Source organism: Salminus brasiliensis, chromosome 1 (assembly GCF_030463535.1).
Source record: "Salminus brasiliensis chromosome 1, fSalBra1.hap2, whole genome shotgun sequence".
In the NCBI taxonomy this organism is placed as follows: domain Eukaryota; kingdom Metazoa; phylum Chordata; class Actinopteri; order Characiformes; family Bryconidae; genus Salminus; species Salminus brasiliensis.
Genome location: NC_132878.1, coordinates 59,282,213 through 59,288,212, shown reverse-complemented (window position 1 = coordinate 59,288,212; position 6,000 = coordinate 59,282,213).

Below are 6,000 nucleotides of genomic sequence, written 5' to 3'. Positions count from 1 at the left end.
ATGCTATCTGCCGAGCGATGGGCCTAGTTCTGTCTTTTTATACATGGAGGGCACGCTTCTCGAAACTCCCATTCAGAAGGTTCCAGAAGGAATACCAACAGGAGGAGATAGGGGGGACAGGGTTGGGTGTGTGTCTGGGAGGTGGTCCACACCACTTCTCCTTTTAGGGCCACAAGAGGTGTCTGTCAATCATGGCAAGAACCTTCCGGATGGTCAGTAGCACATGGGCCTGCCGGCGTCACAGCTGAGGGCAGTGATTTCCTCCCAACTTCACAGCAGTAGCAGCTCCTTGGCCACACAGGTGTAACATCCAACAAACTGTCACTGGCATCTCAATTCAAAGTGCTAAGATTCACAGCATGGACAAATGCCAGGCATAGGCCAAAAGGAAATAACGACCACCCCGCATAACAATTAACCAAAGAGGAATATTCACTTAGTTAGCAAGACAGTAAACCCGTCTACTGCCTGAAATCTCAGACTTCTTTGACAGGATTCATTCAAAACGTGCTCTGATTTTAGTTATACAGTTTTCAGTTCCTGCTTTTATTCCCATATGGTTTTGTTTAGTTTAACTGAGGGTGGGTAGATATGCCAAAACTACAGCACATGCACACAATGGGCTTTATCCAATGTTTTGTGTGTTACATACTTTACTGGACTAAAAAAAAGAACATTAAAGTTAAAAACTGTTTTTCTGTGGAATTTAACTAGTTTAACACACATATTTTGAATTAATTATGGCATAATTAAAGGTTTTATATTTAAACAAAACTATTTATTTAGCTTTTTTTAGCCACATGACTTTTTTATGTTCTCTTTGTACATAAGATGTATTCAAGTACTCACAGTACACAGCCTGTTGTGCTAATCCCACAACACCCGTTAACTAAAAGACTGTCATATTGTGAGAAAAGATTATTGAGATTATATTATGAGAAAGATCTCTATGGCCTATGTCTGCCAGTGACCTGTCCCTAATGAAAAAGATCTACAGAAGTCACAGCCTTATTTCAATCACAGGCTTATCTACAGAACTTCTACAGAAAGTACTAGAGAGACTTCCCACATTATCGCTCACTATAAGAAAGCACCAGTTCAGTTGCATGTCACCACATTTGTACAGTGTATGGCAATTAAGAAGGTCATCAAAATGATTAGTGACTGCAACAAATGGAACAGAGAGCCTGGGCCTGCAAATCAGAAAGTGCCATACAAGCTTTTCAGCTCATGGCTATTCTTTTAGCCCTCGGACTTCCCAGAGGATGCCCTGACTCACAGCAGATTTACATTCTCCTAAACTGAATGTAATATATATACAAAAAAAAACATTCAGTCTTTCACAATTAGACAGATACAGAAACTAAGTCAGGTCGTTTTTGTTATTTTTTTTTAAGTGTATGTTGTGGTCTATATTTTCCAGTCAGTGATCTGACTAGAACAGTCCAGCGATTTCTGGATCTTTGGGCTGCTCTGCCACCTGGGGATGGCACTCTGCAGCCAGCCCCCCCTGCTGGTGTTTCCAGAACCTCTCAAGTCTCGCAGGGGATTTAGTGGTGGTGAGCTGAGTAACATGACACATGCTTTCTTACGTAACGAAAAGGCACATTCACTGGCTCCTAGACCTCCTTTGCACATGTCTTATTCCTGATCAGTCGGCACAGGACTAGAAGCACAGCGTTTCCTCGAGTTGGGCTTAATGAGACAGAGAGCTGACAGCATTTAACCAACCATGTGGATGCGTGATGTAGGGCTTCTGCTTAAACATACAGTGTACTCGTGGGTGTTGTTTTAAGTCCTTTTTTTGCGAAATTATCATGAGGTTTACCAGTGCGTGATATAGCCATGTGTAGGGTAAGAGGGTGTTAGACGGTTTGCTAGCTCTTCTGTCAGAACGGCAGATGGTCGCGACTGAAACCACAGAGGGCTACATTTCCTCTCACAGGCTTGGCCCGCGGTTAAAAATGGAAAGAGGAAATGTTATACTGAAAGAAGCTGGTGGATAAATTGTGCAGAAGTACAGCATTTCGGCTGGCGAATGTGCAGTAGACTGCAAGCTGGGTGTGTTCTTACCGCGCATGTGCAGAAGTGAGTTGTAGCTCGGCACGTGTGTCGATTCTTGTAGATGAGCGTTCAGAGCAGTCTGCGATTTCTTTTAAAGAATTTTATTTTATCTTTTTTTTTTTGCAAACGAAGATGAAACAAGGGATTGTGTTTTGTGTCTATTTATGAAATTGTTTTATGAACCTTTCTCGAGCTAGCTTTTTGCGCAGTCTAATTTCATGAAGTATAGTGGAACTAGGATTAAAGAGTTCGTCCCTTGACGATTGATCAACGCCTGTCTTACTCAAAATCTGTTAAAAATGTAGTTTTTATTTATTTAAGTACTGGAAGAAATCGCTTGTTTAACACGGTGAACAGAACCGACTCCTGTGGAGCTGAGCCGATTGATCCGACTTACTGAACAGAGCCGGGTGATCCGACTCACCGGGATGAACGAACTCAAACTCGGTTCATCTGCCCAACTCTGAACACTGCCGTTCGTACCGGATGCCTTTTGGCTCACTGGGCTTCAAGTCTCCTTTGCCAGTGTCTAGAGAATCAGCTTCAGTGTGGGCCGGTGTCTTATGTTTATGTCTACAGCCGTGAGAAAGTTAACCAGGGTGCCTGAATTCTTAATCCCTCAATACACACGAGCCTCAGTTCCAAACCCAGGGATTTTTCTTGCTCAGGCAAGTTTTCCAAATATAAGAAGAGACCCTCTTAAAGGCTAGTTGCCGCTACACCACTTTTTCTGGCATGACTCTGCATCTTGGCCAGTGGGTTGATGGGTCAAACCTGTTGCACGCAAACGCGCTGAAAAGTTACATGTAGGTCATAATAATTGTAGTGGCTTTTGCTGTTTAAAGCTGGATTAAATGTGTGAAGCATGGTAAACCAGTCTCAACACAGTTTATCCTGAGCTTTACTCTTTAGCGGTCTAACCACCACACTTTGTCACATGTTGCTCAGATATGTGTGCACCTGCAAATGTGTATGGAAATGTGTCCTATTCACTATATCGTGCACTACTTTGAGGTTCAGCCATTTTGCAGTGGTGTCCAAAAACATAGTGTCGTATATAGTGTACAAATTATGTACACTAAACGGATGTGAAATACCCATAATCCATTGCATTGTTTGGTTTGGAGCGTTGTGCATAACTGCTCTGAGGAAGACTGAAGTTCAGACTGGGGATGCGATGCACTCTGCTGTCACACAATCAGGCGTCCAAAAACCTTTACTACCTTGTGGAATTCGGTTCTCTACAGTCGCGCTCTATATAGTGATCTGGGTTTTCGCATGTAGAGGATAGTTATTATGGCATTATTAAGACTTCAACCTAATATAACTGACCTTATATGTTTCAAACATGACAGACACCACTGCAACTAATGGAACTCACTCCACCTTTCCGTGTTTTTAATGTTATGGTGTATAGTAAATGTTTAAAGCACCTAAGCCCAGATGTAGTGGAACCCAACTGAAAACAAACAGAGAGAGAGAGAGAGAGAGAGAGAGCACAAGTCAGAGTGCAAGCTCTCCAAAGAGCTACCTCAATCCACCCCCCACCCCCCTCTCTCTCCTCTCAAGGTTCTGTCTCTTTACTTCGACCAAACGGATTGACTAAACAAAGCTGTTCCAAACAACCATGCCAGAGTAATCATAGCTTAACATCCTCTGATAAGGAAAAGTTGGATCTGTTGCATCTACAGTTTCATACACCAGGATCCTGGAGGCCCAGAGTCCCTCACAGTTTGGAGACTACCTTGCTCAAAATACAACTGATTCAACTTATCTCTTAGCAGTGAAATCTTCAGAATTTGCTGGACACCTATACTCAAAGACCCCTGTTGTAATCATCACAGTGTTAACAGAAAGTAATAAACCAGTAAATTTAACTTAAAATATGTGTTTTACTGTTTTAAGGGGGGGTGTGTGTGTGTGTGTGTGGGGGGGGGTTATCCCAAAATTCCAAAAAAGTGTAACCAATGAATAGCCACTGTGCTTGGGCTGCTAACCAGGTCCCTATCCATAGAACTGTAAAAAGCCTGTTTAGGACTTGACTCTAGTCCCTAACCACACCTCATTTGTTTAATTCCCTTATGTATGTGCACATTGTTGTGTACTTAAAGATCAGAGGTATGCTTAAAGTTTAGACAGCAAATGGCCTGTAATTTGACTAAAGTGTATGGGGCAGAAAAGCCATAGAGTGGGATTTGGATTTATACTTATTGTTTTAAATGATACAACGTGTATTATGGTATATCGTTGTGACTACATTTTAGTTCAGTGGTTTGTGCAGTGTGTGCAGTCAGTGCTGCATTCCTCTTGCTTGTACAGTTTTGATTCAGGTGGGAGATGATCTGAGGCATATTTGGTATCTGAAGGTTCTGAAGTTTGCTTTTATTTTTTGCCCTAAAGGTAAAAAAGTAATGGAAGTTGTCGAAATATTTCTGAGTGATACAGTTTGCTCCTTCAATTTAGCAGTTCAGCTACACATAAGTGAATCTCAAAACTCTCGAGTGCCCAGTGCAGGTCCTGGAGATCTACCCAATAAATGTACAGAACGTAGACAGCACAATGTGTCTAACAAGCAACCACAGATGTAGGGCCTCTGCTGGCTGGCTGTACTATGATGTGACAAAACAGCCTATTGTCCTTTCCATCTCCAATGCCCAACGGTTAATTGTAGCACGCTTTAAAACGTTACTCTGCTATATTGTGGGAAGGCAGGGTTACACTTAGGAATGAAGTGATTGACAGCCTAGACAGGAAGGGGCCGCATGCAGAAACTGCATGGCTTGGACACTGGTTGCGAATTTGGTTCCAAAAGAAGTAGTAAACGCATCCTCCTCCTAATCCTCCAAATTCTAATGCACAGTTACTCTCGTACCATAAAAAAAGTTCAAATCTGGTCTGTACAGATGTTTACAGAACTTAGTAATACTCCCAGAAATGATGATTTAGTAGCAGCTGAAATGCTTTCAGATTTCGCAATTGGAATTTTTGCTGAAGATATTCTTGAATGGGCAGCTTGTTTAGAGGCTACCCACACATTATTTTTAATGGGGCTGTATGGGCGTTTCCAAAAGCTTCGGTTTGGGTCTCTTCGGGTGGTCCATTGTGGGTTTTAAGATGTTTAGGATTATTATCCTGTTGTAGAAGCCATGTGGAATGTAATTAGGGGGGCTTTCAGACTTTGGTACTGTTATTGACGATAACATGCACATTTCATGCATAAATGCCCTCTGGTATGCCTGTTGTACTTACAATCTATGTACACATGCACTTGCAGTACAGAGAGAAAGACATTTCAGTTTAGAGTGCACATATTGTTAATATAGAACATTTCTACATACTGCACACTTTTGTCAATGTTGGAGTTTCTCTGGCTGTCTTTTAGTTCTAATAGAATACAGAGTGAAATGACACACATCAGTGTTTTATTTTTTATTACTAATACTTGGATTTTCCATAAATAAAGGACTGACCCCATGTTATCTGCCATACTCGCAGTCTCATCATCTTGCTATCTCAGCCAAACACAGTAGGTCTCTTTTTGTGAGGGCTATTCTGGCATGTTGGTGGACTATCAAGTGTGTGTGTATTGAATACCTTATATGAGGTATAAGGGTAATGTTGGTAATGCTGGTGTTTTGCAAGCTAACAGGGGGTCTGCACTAGTGTACCGTAATGTCAGATACAGTAGATACAATTTCATTTTACAATCATACAGTTACAGCACAGCAGTTTTGCGCTGAATATTGTCTGCATGTGGCCCTATGCACAAGTGGAAAGTCGACATTTGCCGTGTGCTGAATGCTATAGTAGAATTTTGAAATAGAAAGGAAGAAATGTGTGCACTTTAACATTGTAATAAAATAAACTTTTGCATTGATGTAAAATGACTGCCATCTAATAATCTGTATGGACAAAATGGAATTTCCGGACATTGCG